This window comes from Schistocerca cancellata, chromosome 1 (assembly GCF_023864275.1).
Source record: "Schistocerca cancellata isolate TAMUIC-IGC-003103 chromosome 1, iqSchCanc2.1, whole genome shotgun sequence".
Taxonomy (NCBI): Eukaryota; Metazoa; Arthropoda; class Insecta; order Orthoptera; family Acrididae; genus Schistocerca; species Schistocerca cancellata.
In genome coordinates this window covers 106,139,436-106,157,709 of record NC_064626.1, presented here as the reverse complement: position 1 = coordinate 106,157,709, position 18,274 = coordinate 106,139,436, and the positions used below count along the sequence as shown (strand labels likewise).

Sequence of the window (18,274 nt, the reverse complement as noted above, 5' to 3'; positions counted from 1 at the left end):
TCCTGTGAATCATACACTGTACAGGGGTACATAATGATATAGGACAAGTCAAATAATTTGCAATAAAGTGTAACAGAAAAAACTGTTGTATGGTTTTCAGTATATAGCAATATAACATATGGGAATAACATTTCACAAATAAATTTTACATGCACACATTTCATACTTTTGGCCTTGATTATACACACACACACATATATGTAATAGACCACATATAATACACTGATAAATCTACATGTACACATTTCTTATTTTGGCCTTAATTGTATAAACTAAATTTTTCACATATTTACATTGTAGATAAAAATTCATCAACACCATAGTAGCAATTCTGTAGCATGTAGTCACTCACTGCAGTTTTGAATTTATGCAGGCTAGTTGTTGCCTTAATTTCTTTACGTAGTTTGTTATATAGTTTTTTTCCTGCTTGCAAGGGTCCTTTTTGTTTTAGTGTTGTATGTGGAAACTGCATATGTAAATCCTGATTATTCCTTGTGTTGTATCAATGGATATTTTGGTTTTTTGGAGCAATCTTGCTATTTTCATCTACGATTTTCCTTATAAACATTATTGTTTCTAGGAAATATAGGCATGGTAATGGAAGAATATGAAGCTTTTTAAATGAGGGTTTGCATGAAGATCGAGATGCTGAGCCTTCCATGGCTCTTGTAATTCTTTTTTGTGCAATAAAACAGCTTTTGCTGGGTGGTGAATTTCCCCAGCAATTTAGTAGTGATTCTGCTTGGGCATAGTACACATTTTTTTATGGCTTGCATAGATGTGCATCCAGCAAGAATTTTTATACTATAACAAATGGTATTTAATTTACTACATAGGTGTTGTGTGTTTCTGCCATCTTAGGTCATCTTGGATACAAACTCCCAAAAATTTGGTGCTATTTACAATTTCAAGTCTTTTGCCTAACAGTTCTATGGTTGCAGTTAAAGGCTGTTTATTCTGCACTGTGTGTAGATGCATAGTGTTTGTTTTATGTGTGTTTATTACTAAGTTGTTCATTGCGAACCATTCTGATACATGAGTAGTGCTCTTTTTTATTTAATTTTGGAGCTCTTCTGGGGTCTTTCCTTTGATAAGTATATTTGTATCATCATGTATTTATTTCATTTTGGAGCTCTTCTGGGGTCTTTCCTTTGATAAGTATATCTGTATCATCATGTATTTATAGTTAGGGCTGGATGGTTCTAGGTCATTTACAAACAGCAAGAACAGGATTGGTCCCAGTACGGAACCCTGCGGCACACCGTAGTTAACACACTGTTTTTCTGATTGACAGGAAGTTAAATCTTTTCCTTCTTTGTACATGACTTTACCCATTCATAGGCTGGGCCTCTGACACCAACATTTTCTAACTTTCTAAGCAATAGACCATGGTTAATGATGTCAAATGTTTTTGAAAGATCTAGGAATATTGCTGCTGTGTGTTCTTTTTTATCTAATGCATTTAAAGCTTCATTTAAGAAATCAATAATAGCCGTCTCAGTGGATTTACATTTTCGGAAACCATGCTGTGTAGCTGAGAAAAGTTTATTTTTTTCAATGAAATCTACGAGTCTTTTATAAAAGATTTTTTCAATTATTTTAGAAAAAACAGATAGTAGAGAGTGGCCTATAATTTGTTATATCTGTTTTTTCACCCTTTTTGAACAATGGCTTCACTTTAGCTATTTTTAGCCTTTCTGGAAGATTCCCTGAGAAAGTGAACTATGGCATATGTCTACCATGGGCTTAACTAAGGGTGCACATTTTTTAATGATATGGTCTGGTATGTTGTCAGTACCAGAGGAAAATTTTGATTTTAGCTCCCGTATTGTTTTTAGCATTTCCTGTTCATCTGTTGGGTATAGGAAGATAGACTTGTTACTAGGGATAGTTTTAATCTGATTTACAGTGACAGCATTTTGAAAGTTTTGCTTCACCAGAATCTCAGCTGCCTCAGAGGAATAAGAGTTAAAATTATTTGCTATCTGCTGGGAATCAGATATTACAGAAGTGTTTTCGTTCAGTTTGATATTATGGTATTCTCTCCATTTTACTCCTGTTTCATGCCTTACAATCTGCCATATGGCTTTCATTTTATTTTGTGCATTTGCTATGAAGGAACTATTTGCCATTCTTTTTGCTTCTTTTATGACTTTAGTTAAAATCTTTTTGTAATTCTTAAAATAGGAATCAAATTCTGGGGATGTGGTGTGCTGTCTAGATATTTCATGAAGTAGTCTCTTTTTCTTCACAGATATTTGTATCCCTGTTGTGACCCATTTTATTTTCAGATCCTTTTTTGTGACTGTCTTGTTATGGAGTGGAAAGCAAAGCTCAAAATAATATCTAAAACTATTTAGGAATTTGTTGAACTTATCATTTGTACTTTTAAATTCATATATGTCTTTCCAAGTTTTTTTACACAGATAGTTAAGGAAATGTTGTATATTCTGGTCATTATACTTCCTAGATGTAGTAGTTAGACATTCAGTTGAACTAAACGGTTTTCCTAATCTTATACTAATTTCCTGGGCTGTGTGGTCCCCAAAGCCTGTATTGTGGGTTTGTGTTGTATGTTTCAAGGGCACATTTGTAAATATTTGATCAAGGATTGTGGCTGAGGTTTTTGTGATGTGTGTTGGCGTTTCTATAGTTGCCTTTAAATTGAAAGTTGCTAAGAGGTTCAGTAAAGCAGTTTTTTGATTAGACTCACTTGCGAAGTCAATGTTGAAATCCCCACATATAATTAGTTTTCTATTTTTTTGTGTAGTCTTGTGTAAGATATTTTCAGGGTTCTTTAACATGATGTTAAGGATGTTGTTTATTGGGCTGCTGATGCATGGCAAAATATTTCAGAAAATACTCTGAGAAAAGCATGGAGAAAACTGTGGACATCTCTTGAATTTCAGGACAACCTATTTGAAAAGGATGACGAAAATCTACTAAAAATGATACAGACAATCCCTGGTTGTGAAGAAGCTAGTGGAGGAGATGTAGATGAGTGGATGGCAGCGGATGGGGCACGTGTGGAGTACCATACTGACGTTGATTTAGTTGCTGCTGTTGACTCTAGGCCAGGAAGAAGTGGACTGCTGTGACAGAAGTGACAAAGAGCTTGAAAGCGACAAAGGAGAGCTGGTGCCACACAGTGATGCAGCAGAAGCCTTTGACCTTGCGCTACGATATCTGGAGCAACAGCCCACTGCTACACCTGATGATTTGATGTTTATTATACGATGGCGCAATTATACGTCATATAACATACTGTCTTCATTACGCCATAAAGACAATGACTGAGTTTTAGTCATCTAAAAAGTAGGGATAAAATGTCCGCTGTATTTTAGTAAGTTTGACAGCTTTTCTTTCATTGTTATGCATTGTTTAAACCTAATGTCTTCTTGTCAATTTTTCTATTACATGTTTACTGTACTGTGTAAATTAAAATAATGTGTATGTACATCAGTTTACCACTCAGTTTTCCACACCAACATTTTTCATGTTCGGATTAACCGAACGTTGGGATTACCAGGGTTCGGATTAGCAGGACTGCTGTATTAGGTTCGTAGTGATCAACTGCAGTGATCAACACAGTGATTTGCAGCAAAGTGTCAGAGTTTGAAGCATGCTTAATAAGCAATACAACTTATATAATACAGCATACAAAACAACAGTTAAAACCCAGAATTTACAGCAGTGAGATTTTTGGAGTGGTGGTGTGTTTGGCTCAGTAGACAAGAAACTCAGAACTCCCAAGACAGAAACTGAAGCTGTATTTGAGATCATTTGGGCAAGGCTCAGTATCAAGGGATTTTCTTAGAGACCAGCTGAGTAACCTCAGACGTAATCGAAAAATTTCTAGAAGGACTCAGTAACTTAGTTAAAGACTCAATAACATCATACCTAAACAAGGAATCTGAAACATTTAACTCTGGGCAAGGTCATGTAGAGGAAATGTGGCAGATGTTTGGAAGAATAACTGACCACTCACTGGATAGGTATACCTAGCACAACAACTGATGACAGGTGGGACTCTAAATGGTATAAAGTCTCTGTAAGAACCTTCCAAAGAAACAGTGACTATTACGTAATATATGGTGACATATAGGAATGGGAAAATTTGAAACATAACTTTATTTGATGCCATAATGTAATACAGTAATGTAGTACACTAATAAAAATTTCATCAGTCAACACTTTTTAAAACTTTTGTCATTATTAAGTGTAGTCCATTTTGTTGTAGACATTCAATATATCAATTCTAAAGACTCTGCAAAGTGCGGCACAATGAGTTCTCTGGGATGTTTTCCTCACACTGAGTCTTGAACGGGGTAAAGTTTGTCTGGTACACGAGGTTCTTCAGATGTCCCCACAAAAAGCAGTCACAGACAAAGTTTTAAACATCAGGGCAGCCCAACCAATGTCAGCATTCTTTGAACTTATGTGAGCTTCATAGAAATGTTTCACTGTAGTCACAGACAGTCGAGCAGTGTGTGAAGTAGCCTCATCCTGTTGAAACCAGGTGAGCTGGATGTGAAGATTTGAAAGAGAATGGAACCTTGTAGCTAAAAATGTCTATCATATTGCTATACCATTGAAATGTCATACTGATAGTGAAGCCGCCTCCATCTTCAAAGAAGTAAAGGTCTATGACACCACAACACACAATGGACAACATATAGTAAATTTAGCACTGAGTAATGGGCACTGGTCAAGTACAGCAAGATTTGTTTGTATCCAGTACTACATACTCTACTTATTCATGAATCTGCTGAGGTTAAAAATGGGCTGCATTCAACTTCCAAAAATTTTCATTTAAGTTAGCATCCTCTATGATTTTAGCCAAAAGATTTTCAGGAAAGTGTATGCACAAATCAGATTCATTAGCTTTTAGTTTTTGAACAGTCTGAAGCTCATAAGGATGAAAATTGAGACTATGGAAGATTCTTTGCATGCTTAAAGTACGAGTCCTAATGATGAGGCGATTTTTTGCACTGAATGATGAAGAATCTTGACCACTGCAGCTTGCACAATACAAGCCAAAACACTCTCTTCAAAGGTATGAACCGACATTCCGATTATGTGTGAACAAGGAACTTGATCACAGGGCAGGTTCTCTTACTTGTGATAAAACACTCTTTATAGAGCTGTCACACTGCCACCATATTGTTAACATGTGCTCACAACAACCACACACTCTGCTCTTCTATAGATCTCCATTACTACTCCACAGTTTGACGTGTCTCCCTTCCCCTGCCTCACTTATTGAACATCTACACTCCTGCTAACACCAATGTTCCTGCTTCTCTGTCACCCTGTATGTGTAGAACCAATAGAAGCATATTATTCACACAAACTAAGTTGACACTCGTCGCAGTGGCCGATGGGATTGACTGTAAATGGCTCTTCCATCAGCCACTGCGCCAAGAGTAAACTTAGTTTGTGCAATTAGTACACAAGGAGAATCTAAATGAACTACCAAAGGAGAATATTCATCAGAAGAACTCTCACAGAACCTTAAGAAAGTCTGATCTTAAGTCAAGGCTATCAGTACCATAAATGTTGCTGACCATACACTCATCAATAACAGAGGAAGGGATACAGCAGGTAGCAAAACAAAATGAGAAATGGTGAACTTTGTTTTCAAATGTTCCTTTACAAAGGAAAACCCAGTACTGCTCTAGGTAATTTTAGGTAGCATGGCAAAAATTATATCAAAATTACTTAAGAGAGTATAATTCACACCTATCTACAAGAAGGATAGCAGAAGGGATCTGCAAAACTAGTCCAGTGTTTTTAACATCCATTTATGACAGAATTTAAAAGATATTCTGACCAGCTGAAAAATGCTCCTGTTGGAACACAAAAAAGGTGAATATGCTCCTTTTTAAATACTCAGAAAACTGGGGAACCAGCTGCCTCAATCCTCATTCCATCTCCCCTACCAAATTTTTTTGCATCAAATATATTCATACTCTTTTAACAACGAACATTCTATAAATAGTCTCTCTGCCCATGTCTCTTTTTTTCTCCCATTGGCACTTTCTCCTGTCTGTCTCTGTCTTTGTGTTGCTCTTCCTTACCACTGTCTCCTCTTCTGCCACTGTCTTGCTATCCCACTGCCATTGCCTTTTTCTCATTATTTTTCTCTCCCATCGCCAGTGTCTGTCTCTTTTTCTCTTGCAGTCTCTTGTCTTCCTCTTTAACCACCATTGTCTCCATGCTACACATCCTTGGGAATGGTTTGCTCAGGGTTTTGACCCTAGACTGGGAAACTAACACGTAGGTACAAGGGACGGCGGGAAGTGCGCATTGGGGGGGGGGGGGGGGGGGGGAGTCCAGACACCGCAAATCTGTTTATGGTCTCCACTCATCTTTTTTTCATTCACACTGTCTCCTCTCTCTTTTGCTCACACTCCTTCTACCTCCATTAATCCCTCTTTCTCTGTTACTACCACTGTCTCTCACTATCTCCCCTCTCTTTGACACCCATTATACTGTCTTCATCTCAATTTCTGTTTCACTACCATTTTCTCTCTCTCTCGCCATCACTGTCTCCTCTCTCTTCCCCCTTCACTGATTCTCTGTAGCTCTCTTTCAACACAAAAAATTGTGAATATGTTGACAAGTGAATATTTTTGGTGAGGAAGGTGGAATGAAGATTGAGGCAGATGGTTCCTCACTTTTCTATGAGAGTCTTTTAAAGAGAAGCATATTTGCCTTTCTTGTGCCCCGACAGCAGCATTTTTCAACTGGTTCCCATCTTTGCCCTGTTACAACAGGATGTGCTGTTTATAGAAAATAAATTGCATAGGTAGGTCACTGAAATTTTGACAGTCTATTTATATACTTTGATACATAAAAACAACAAATAAGTACACATAATATAATATTAACCCAAAATCCTCTCCCTTCCAAGCAAGTTCACTTTACACCACTTTAAATAAATATGCACAACATTTTTAGGTTACACCTGCAGTGTACCAAAAAATTGCAGTGCTTGATTAATTTCCAATAGCAAAATAATTTTTTGTAAGGTGCTTACACCACCAGAGGCACCACTGAATAATTTACAGGCCAAGGCTGCCCGTAGCTGTGTGCATTGCCCATTAAACAGAGTCTAAGTCCTGTTGGTGAAAAATGCCAATAAATACAAAGACCCAGACCCCTTATGATGACCCCAGAACCCTTGCCATGCATTCACTACATTAATTAAAACTACATTTACACCTCCAACTGGATATTATGTGTGTATTTTACACATGTAAGTATGGTAACTTTGAACCTCTGAATCTCGGCAACCAATAATTATATCAAAGAAAGTTTCACGGTTCCCCAACATAATCACCTTAAGAACATATGGTAAAAATTTCGACAATTTGCTTTGAATAGAAATTATGGAAATGGTCCCCAGCACAATTAGTACTTTTGGTAGCCAAAAATCTTGTCTTCTAAGGAACAACCTATGAACAAATTATATGAATGCGAGGTGTCTGCAGCTGTGATACATATTATGCAAATTGAAGGTGGTGTGGGAAGAGAGGGAAGGGAAGGGACAACAGATGTTGGCTGCATAAGGACTTTATGTGGAATCAGTGGAAACAAATAAAAATGTGGGCTGGAGTGGGATTTGAAGGAACTCCTGTTGAATTAATCACTCTGCCAGCTTCACACAAGGTTCATCCCAAGTGCGTGGATTATCTCAGCATGCCTCTTAGCAGACACACATTCCCACCTAGCACCACATACACTATGTGATCAAAAGTATCCGGACACCCCCAAAAACACACATTTTTCATATGAGGTGCATTGCCTGGTGAACATCATTTGCCAGTGTGTGTAGAGCCAACAGTAAGATTTGGAGGTGGTGGTTTATAGTGTGGTCATATTTTTCACGGAAAGGGCTTGCACTCCTTGTTTTGCGTGGCACTATCACAGCACAGGCCTACACTGATGTTTTAAGCACCTTCTTGCTTCCCACTGTTGAAGAGCAATTCGGGGATGGCAATTGCATCTTTAAACAAGATTGAGCACCTGTTCATAATGCACGACCTGTGGTGGAGTGGTTACACGACAATAACATCCCTGTAATGGACTGGCCTGCACAGAGTCCTGACCTGAATTCTACAGAACACCTTTGGTATGTTTTGGAATGCAGACTTTGTGCCAGACCTCACAGACTGACATCAATACCTCTTCCTCAGTGCAGCACTTCATGAAGAATGGACTGCCATTCCCCAAGAAACCTTACAGCATGATTGAATGTATGCTTTCGGGAGTGGAAGCTGTCATCAAGCCTAAGGGTGGGCCAACACCATATTGAATTCCAGCATTACCGATGGAAGGTGCCATGAACCTCTTAAGTCATTTTCAGCCAGGTGTCTGGATACTTTTTATCACATAGTGTTTCTGCAGTCCCACCCATGTCCTCCATACTCTCTAATCTGAGGTTCCCGCAGATCAAGCATAATTGTACATCCACATTGAAGATAGTGGATTCACTGCCCATCAAGGAACACAATTGTGCAATTGATGCACGGTGTCTGTTCTTTCGGACATGATTGAAAGGACAGATATCATGTGGAATCTGCAGCCTTAATAATATTATGTAAACTGGATGTCGTGTGGGGAGAAAGGGTACACCAGGACTAGCACTACCGTGGATAGGTGGCACTAGGTGAGAATGCTAGACAAAGTGGAAAATTTGAGGCTGGCAGGAGCTCAGATGAAAACCCAGGATGTCAAAGATAGCAGAAGAATTAGGTACCTGATGAAGAAAGAACTGTATGTTACTTCAACCTTGGCCATCTCTAGAGGGCTGAACTTCACTTCTGTTCCAAACACAATACCAAAACAGGGCATTAGCAGCTGTGTTGAAGAAGCAATTCATAGTCTGTCAGTCGAAAAGGCAGAGAAAATTAGGTGGGAAACTTGTAGGATCAATTGATAAATCCTGACTTCGAAAATAAAATATGACAACAGCAGAAAATGGAGAGCACTATCATTGCTACAAGAAAATGGAAACACATCAGTTCCCTCCTGCTGACTCAAGAAATGTAATAGTTATAATGTGTACTGATAACTATTGATAGAAAATAAGCACTCTGCTGCAGGAAACTGAAGAAGGACCAAACACCCAAGATGACAAGAAAAACAATAGGTTTGTTTCACAAATCAGCTCTAATGAAAGAAGATATGAAGTGGCTTTATCCAAATGCTCCATCACCTCCATGCTTGAAGAGATTGCCTAAAATTTAAAGGTGTACCACTGCCTCGTACAGTCAATATCATAAATGCACACATTTGGAGGGCCAAGTGTCTAAACTCACTTCTGAAACCTATAGTGAGACACTGCAGTCATCACACGAACTGAACTGAATTTGTGGCCTTACTGAAAGACACAATTGCAGAAGGATGATCTACTGGTGAGCTTATACGTAACATCTCTTTTCACATGTATCATTTCAAGATGTCTTAGTACTCTTAGCAGATTATTTTGAACCCCAAACACTGTTTGAACATTTACTCACCACAACCTACTTCAAATGTGGAGGGGGGGGGGGGGGGGGGGGGAGTTTTATGAACAAGTTGATGGGAGCAGCAATGGGCTTGCCACTTGCCCCTGGGACTGCCAATCTCTGTATGGAACACTTTTTGAGGAGATGGCACTAAAAACTGCGCAGCTCAAACCTAAAAACTTCTTCCGTTATGTGGATGACAACAGTATTCTGTGGAAACATGGCAAGAGGCTCTGAATGAGTTGCTGGATCACTTGAAAAGTGTCCATCAAAACATATAGTTCAAGATGGAGCTAGAATGGAATGACTGTCTTCCATTTTTGGACATTTGAAGAAACACAGACAGTAACAGTACACTAGAACATGCAGTCTACAGAAAGTAGACCCACATAGATCTGTACCATCATGCAACGAGCTGTCATCGTCTGGCACAGGGGTACGCTTCGCTAATGATTCTAGTACACAGGGCATGTGTCATCTGTGTCAAAGACAGCATCCCCCCCCCCCCCCCCCCCAAAAGCAAAGCTGCTAAGCTTCACCAAAATACAGTGAAACCCAGATTAGATGTGAATTGACGAAAACAAATTATACAGCCAGGTAGAGAAAGAGGAAGAGAGATCCATCTTTATGCTGTAAACTGGGCCTTCCTCTGCAAAATTACAAGAATCCTTGACATGTGAGGGGAGGGGTGACCCACTTATGAACATGAACACTAATGTGTATGTTTAGGGCCTAAAGATAAACCAGCAGTGGCAGAACACAGCTTCAACAAGGGACTCAGAAAACAGAAATGTTGTGCCGAGCTAGTGGCTTTTAGGAGAACATCATCAAAGAATAAAGTAAGATAAGGTTCCATGACAACCCTGACAATGAGGTCTGCCAGCTAATTTTGGGAAGAGATTGGGGGAAGGGAGATGGCCTCCACTGAGGTACATATATGGGAGATCCGAACATTATTAACACTTCGACAGAAGATGAGAGTGTGACTCAGCAGAACATCACCAAATTTCAAAGCTGCTACTTGGATGGAAGCTTGAGAAGATTTCATCAGTGGTATATGCAGCAAAGTCTAAATTATTCTACAACTGAGTGATCCTCCTAGTTAACAACAATCAATCACTGTTTGAAAATAACACTAACACACATAAATATAGTATTAGACAGAGAAATGTTTTATATAACTTATCAGTCAGCCATAAAACTCTGACTACCTACCCACTGATGTAAGGAATATTTTAACAGGGGGTAAAATTAACTCCAAACACAAAATTAAATTAATTTTGACAGCTCATACTTCTTAGAAGATTTTCTGAATGTGTAGTAGTATGGTGTATGTGGAAAAAATTAAATAAAATTGTTTTAAAAAATCATGTAAACAACCAGTATGTTACTGCATTTTTTGTTGAGAAAGTGTACTCAAACTGACTAATTTCACATTATAGTGAGAGGTTGCAATTATGGTTTGTGGAACAAACAAACACATTCATATCCTGCTTTTAATTCAATTTGATCTTTATTTTATCCTCTGCACTTCTCATATATACCCCATTCATTTGATATTATTTCCTCTTCTTCCAGCTCCACAAGCTAAACTTTATTGCCTCTCAATAACAAATAGTATAGGCTGTTACGTTTCTGACAATTATATTGTTGAGTATTTACCCAATTTTGTGTAGCACAGGTATACTGTCTAAACTATGGTGACTACATTATCTTAGAATTTACAACACTTTTAACAATGATTACTCTTTCAATCAATGGTTAATAAGAGCATTTAATTTTATTTGCAATATGTTTGCTGAGATAAATGTTCTCGTTAATACTATAATGTCAGTAAGCATCAACACAGCTAAAAATAAGTAATCATAATACTCAAAAAATGTATAAAAATTGTAACTATGATTACCACGAATTACTTCCATCCAGTAAAGAGCTATTGAAATTGTGTACAGACCGAAAGATAATGCCAAACAATAATCAGTAACAAATATTATGGTGACTAATGGCATCGATTTGTAGTATGATTTTGGAACAGATACTTTGAAGATAATGACCTTTTCACACATAACCAGATGGGACTCAGAAAAATGTCATTCTTGTGAAACACAACTGTCTTCTTCACTAGAAGTGATGCATGCTATTAATAGAAGACTTCTAGTCAATTCCATATTCCTAGCTTTCCAGTGTTCTTCCCAAGTGGCTTTTAATTTTGCATACACAGTTTTTGTACGAGATTTACATCTACATCTATACTCTGCAAATCACCATGAGCTGCATGGCAGAGGGTTCATCTCTTTATACCAGTTATTAGGGTTTCTTCACATATGGAGAGCAGGAAGAATGATTGTTTGAATGTCTTTGTGCATGCAGTGATTATTCTAATCTTATGTTTGTGGTATGTAGGGGAGTTGTAGCATATCCCCAGAATAATCATTTAAAGCAGATTCCTTAAATTTTGTTAATAGAGTTTCCCAGGATAGTTTATGTCTGTCTGTCTTTGAGCAATATTCTAGGATGGGTCGCAACAGTGATTTGTAATTATCCCTACAAAGTGTTACACCTAGTATTTGTACGTGTTGACCGATAATAACAATGACTCATTGTTATTATACTCATAGGATACTACACTTTTTTTCATTATGTGAAATGCAAAATTTTACATTTCTGAACATTTAGAGCATGTTACCAATCTCTGCGGTAGACTGGAATCTTATCAAGTTCTGACTGAATATTTATGCAGCTTCTCTCAAATAGTACTTCATTACAAAAAACTGTATCATCTGCAAAAAAGCTTATTTTACTATTAACATTGTCTGCAGGATCATTAATATATAACATGAACAGCAAGGATACCAAAGCACTGCACCTGATGATGACTCCATCCAAGATAACATGCTGTGTCCTCCCTACCAGTAAGTCCTCAATCCAGTCACAAATTTCACTCAATTCCCCATATGATCATACTTTTGACAGTAAGTGTTGGTACAGTACTGAGTCAAATGATTTTCAGAAGTCAAGAAGTACTGCATCTAGCTAGTTGCCTTAAACCAAAGCTTTGTCATGTGAAAAAAGTCGCAAGTTGGGTTTCACATAATCGATGTTTTCGAACTCCATGCTGTTTGGCACTGAGGAGGTCATTCTGTTCAAGATACCTCATTTTGTTTGACCTCAGATGATGTTCTAAAATTCTCCAACAAATCACTGTCAATGATATTGGACAGTAATTTTGTGAATCCCTTCTACTACCCTTGCTATAGACAGCTGTGACCTGTACCTTTCTCCATAGTTCTTTGATTGAGGGATCTACAATAGATGTTAGTACAGGGCCTAACTCTGCGGCAAATTCAGTAGAGAGTCTGCCATGGATTCCATCGGGACCTGGAGCTTTTTTCAGTTTTAACAATTTCAGCTCTTTCTCAACAGCACTGACACTAATGCTTATTTCATTCATATTTTCAGTGGTACAAGGATTAATTTGGATCAATTCTTCTTGGTTTTCCTTTGTGAAGGGGCATTTGAAAACAGAGTTAAGCATTTCAGCTTTGGCTTTGCTACCTTCAATTTCAGGTCCTGTCTCATTCACTAGGGACTGGACACTTAACAGCCTTTACGTTAAGACCAGAATTTTTTTGGATTTTGTAAAGTATCTTGACGATATTCTGCTAAGGTAGTCAATGAAGACATTACGTCCTCTAGACAGCCAAATACATTTCATTCAGCATCTCCCTATCGGTAGCCCTATGCTTTGTTTTACACCTATTATGTAGTAATCTGTCTCTTTACAGTGACTGTGCACCATGGATATTCCCTCCCATCATGAACTGTTCTACTGGGTACATATCTACCCAGTGCATGATGACCTATTCTTTAAACTTCGGCCAGTTCCTCTACTGGCACTGAAAGTTTCAAGTTCCTCATTGAGATATGACATTACTGATCTTTTATCTAGTTTACTGAACATCAATATCTTTCTGCTTGTTTTAATTGTCTGTTGTATTTGTGTAATCATTGTTGCCACAACTGTGTCATGGTTACTGATACCAGTTTCAATGTGGACATCCTCAAAGACATGTGTATTTGCTGCCATTAGATCCAATGTATTTAGCTCATGAGTGGGGTTTCTAACTATCTTTTGTTGGTAGTTCTCAAAGAGGGCATTTAGTGAAGTGTCAAAGGAAGTCTTGTCACAACTATCACTAACAAATCTTATTTTCCCAATTAATAGTTGGATGATTAAATTCTCAACTGAGGATTACACTATGGCTTGGGTAACTTACATACAAGTGAACTGAAAGTTTTCAGTTACTCAGGAGATGAGTCTGGCTGGCAACAGAAGGATACATATTTTATGCTCACCTCTAATACTGAGTATTGTCCAAACAATCTCACATGCAGCTTCAATTTCTATATTGGTGGATTTGAGTTTCATGTGTACTGTGACACCACCTCTGTTTCCCACTTGCCTATCCTTTTTATATACGTAGAAGCAACATGATTTGTGACTTCCTCACAGAAAAGTCATACTTTGTAATAACTAATGGGAAGTCATCTAGAGAAATCAAAGTTATATCTGTGTTGCCCAAGGAAGCATTGAAGGCCCTTTATTACTAATTTACATTTAGGATTTCAGAGACAATCTGAGCAGCTCTCTCAGGCTGCAGATGATGCCATTGTTTACAATAAAAGTAATCAGAAGATCAAAATGAAAACTGCACAGCACAAAAAGTGGCCTGTTGGCCCTAAATAATAAAACTTGAGAGGTTCTTCAGTTGAGTATTAAAAATTTACATTAAATCTCAGTTGCATACACTCTTCAGGAGTAATGTTGTGCAATATAGGATACTTCCCATATAGAACTGACTGAGGACACTGAGGGGGGAAGATTTCAAAGAAGAGTAGCTCAATTCGCATCGTCATGAAATAGGGGAGAACCTGTCACAAATATGATGAGCGAAATGGGGTGGCAACTGTTGAAGCAAAGAATTTTTTGTGCTACGAGATCTTGTTCACAAAATTACAATCATAACTTTCCCCTCTGAATGTCAAATTTGTTTACTCCCATCTAATACAAATGACAACAATGATAAAATAAGAGAAAACAGAGCTCTTTCACACAGATAGGTGTTTATTTTCTCCATGTGATATCCAAGAGTGGAATGGTCATGAAATAATGTTAAGGTGGTTCTATGAATTCTCTACCATCATCCAAGTGTGAGTGAGTAAGAGCAATTTTATAGATGTAGTACTGAAATGTCTTCTTAAACTATTTCCAGCAGACAGAAAAACGAATAAAATAGTAAAACATTTACATTTGACTTAGCTGTAACACTTATTGTGATATACTCTTGTTGCCATTCTACTCTTAAGACATCTTGCATTTAATGCACAGACTGCCACATGCCTAGCAATGGATGTTTAACCGCCAGGTCAGGCACACGGCGTAAGGCCTGAGACTCTGCTGTGGCTGACAGACCCATGATGATCAATATATTACAAGGAATGGCATTAATTTAACATTTTAGTTTGCCAAGTGGAATTTTGTGGTCCACACTATCAGGCTTTAACAAGGTTGCAAAACATACAACATAATTTGTCTTGTTTAACAGTATCAGGACCTCATTTGCGAGACCTTACGTGGCTTTTTCTATGGATAATACTTTATGACAGCCAAACAGATGCAGTTCGCAAGTTCTGGCCAGAAAAATGAGTCACTACACTATCAAAAGTTACAACCTAAAAAAAATTTAATAGACTGGAACCTGTGAAATGAGTGAATAAAATGGGGTTTGTTTATCCTCAGTTTTGCTTATAGGCACCATACAGCACATTTAAATCAAAAAATAAATCAACAAGTGCATACAAAATTCTATCTTAGCCACATCAAGTCAACAATACTCCAGAATGATGATCGCCACAGCAAGACTGCCAATCCCCATTGCCTAGTGAACCTCCATTTCCTTAGATGCTGTAGTTTGGAAATTTAAGTCTGTGGTGCACAGTGCCAGAAGTAGTAAATTCAATGCATTTGAATTTATCAGTTGGTGCAACATTTTAACACCACTTTCAAGTAATCACCTTATTTGGCAAACAGCAACTTCAATCTATCATGTTAATTATCTTCTGGGAACTCAAGATCATATAAAGTATCCCTATCTTGTGTTTGTATTATTTCAAATTGCCCTCTGTTCCTGAAGTGATGCATTTTTGTCCCCTAGCATTGTACACATGTATGTGTCCCTTTTTAGACTGGAGAATTTTACAAAACTCACAGAATGTCTCACAAGTTTGTCCTCTGAAATTAATAAAGCTCACTCATCGTAATACAGGAACTTTAAACACAGGTGATGACCACTCCTTGTCCTCAATCCTCTTCAGTTATCTCCTTGTTTGTTTTAGGTGGAAACAAGACATAGCACTGCAGAATTGTGTTTAACACTATGACTGCCATGATGCCACTGGCAACCAAAATGGCTCGTGCCTGATGCCATGTGCCCACCTTCAGCCACAGCATGGTATCACTCTGCACCTGCCAGTGAAACATCACTATGAGTGTGGCAGTCAATGTGTTAAAATTCCCATTTACAATATCTGCTTCACCAATATCTTCCCAGTTTTCTTCCTGTACTTTCTTTTAACACATTGACTGGTAGACACACAGTGTTCGATGTTTCACCACCAGGCCAGGACATCTGTCACAGCTGTCTGCTGCCTCATGTCAACCAACAACGAAACACTGATCAAGTAATTTTCTGTAACACAGTATATTGCTTCTATGATCTGAGCTTGTTGGCATATTTTATTACTAACATCTGATCATACAATTACCACAGACTAGAATAAGCTGGCTGTAGTCACCACAATACTTAGTTTTAAAGAATCTATTGCATCTGTAATAGGTACTTCAATTACCACTAACATTCAAGAAGCTTGCAGTATTTTAAACTGTTACCTAGTTGGGAAAAACATTTAAAATTATGGACACTGGAAATGAAATAGTGTGAAGCAATGAATCTGATCACATGTGTACCTTACATTTTGAATTAACTCCTGGAAGCTTGTATTCAATTGACGAGGCTTTGCATAGGACACTTGTACTTACTGCCTATAACTGAAAAGTCAGTCAGTTAAGTTTCAAGGCAAAATAAATGTGTATAATTGCTGAAGAAAGTACTCATTGCTGCATACTGTGAATACAACACATTCAAAAGTGACTAAGGATGTACATACATACGCAGATGGAAGTTACGAACAAAAATTTGTACCTAGGCTGCGATTTGAACTCAGGTCTCCTGTTCACTAGGCAGTTTAGCTAACCACTATGCCACTCTGGCACAGTGGTTTTGTACAACTGCTCAGACTACACTAGCACACATTAAGCACCTGATGAAATATCTGAACTACATTACTTCATAAGATCTCATTTTTTATTAGAACATACATAGGTAATAATTTGTAACATTTGCAATCATAATTACATATAATTATGAAATCTTGTCTAATCATTTTCATAAAGCAGCAGTTGGACTTCTTCAAGTTATACTTAAAATGTGACCTCCTGGGAAGTTTTCAGTATCACTCACTATTGGCTGCAATTTTTGGAACATACAAAGTGTCATCAGTGTGGGGGTTTCCATTTTTGTTATTTGTGTATGTACTTCAGTTATGGAAAGATACAAACCACCCGAATGTGTGTTAAGTCCCAAAGCAGTCGTGTATCCCTACCAATCACCCATGGAACAGCTGTGTGGGATTGGCTATTTTTCCTCACTTTTGCTTGTTTCCATCCTTTAATTTCCATGATCACAAGTTCTCTATGTAAGCTATTCTAACAGAACAGAGCTTACTTTCACAAAGATCCAAGTCCAGAAGTATTCTCTTCCAAAACTGATTGCATTAGTTTGCTTTTATATAAAACAAACTTTAGCATAGATGTGATTTCTCTCAAGCACCACATTATTTGCCCCAAAAATGTAAACTAGTTCAAAATCAACTACTGTGAAAGATTAAGCATCAGTTTTTGATGGAAAACACACTTGAAATTGTATTGTGAAAATTTTTGTATGTTACAGTAACCGACTTAAAATCAGTATTAAGATTTTACAACTTGTCTCAAAGAATGTTGTGTTTTATGAAAGACAATGTACAAATTCTTAACATTTACTCTATCAATCAAAATGCAGTACAAAATAAAAGTGAGCAACCGAAGGTTCCATTGGTCTTACCAGTTAGCTTTCCTTTCAGAATGACTGCAATCTTTATGACTTCAGGAGCTATCGTGCCTCAGCCTAGTTTTTGCATTTCCTTTTGTTCTCTAAATTCAATCATGTCTGACAGCAAAACGCCACTGAATTACATACACTGCGTCAACTGTTTGGAAATCCAAGTCCTGTGTATTTTTTTTGCTGCGTATTCAAAGAGGAAATTGGGCAACAGTAACTGATCACTCATTTCCCTATCAAAGGCAATACTTTATACTTACAAAATAACTGATGAATATTGTAGTTAGTAAGTAATACTGGCCAGTCGATTGTTTCTTGAATGCCACATGTTTGCTGTATTGCCTGTCCTGTAGGAATGTGCAGACTTCTGTCCAAGTGTTACTATTTTACAGCAGTCAATACTGCCTCCACTACCACAATCTGTTAATCAGAAAACTATTTTATTCCAGCTCTAATGCCTTGATACTGATCTTCTGCATTGTGATGTGAAAGCAATCTAGTTTCAATGAGACTTCATTCCATTAGAAATAAAGTCAAACA

The 18,274-nt window shown here is 37.6% G+C and overlaps 1 long non-coding RNA gene across 1 annotated transcript in view; it reads right to left on the bottom strand.

Moving 5' to 3' along the window:
* LOC126166537 (uncharacterized) overlaps positions 1–18,274 on the bottom strand; it is a 65,323-nt gene that overhangs the window by 43,874 nt on the left and 3,175 nt on the right. The window contains exons 3-4 of the long non-coding RNA XR_007535441.1: positions 17,995–18,154; positions 17,738–17,882 (exon numbers count right to left, since the gene is read on the bottom strand). This is a non-coding gene — a long non-coding RNA (uncharacterized LOC126166537). The remainder of the gene's footprint in view (positions 1–17,737; positions 17,883–17,994; positions 18,155–18,274) is intronic.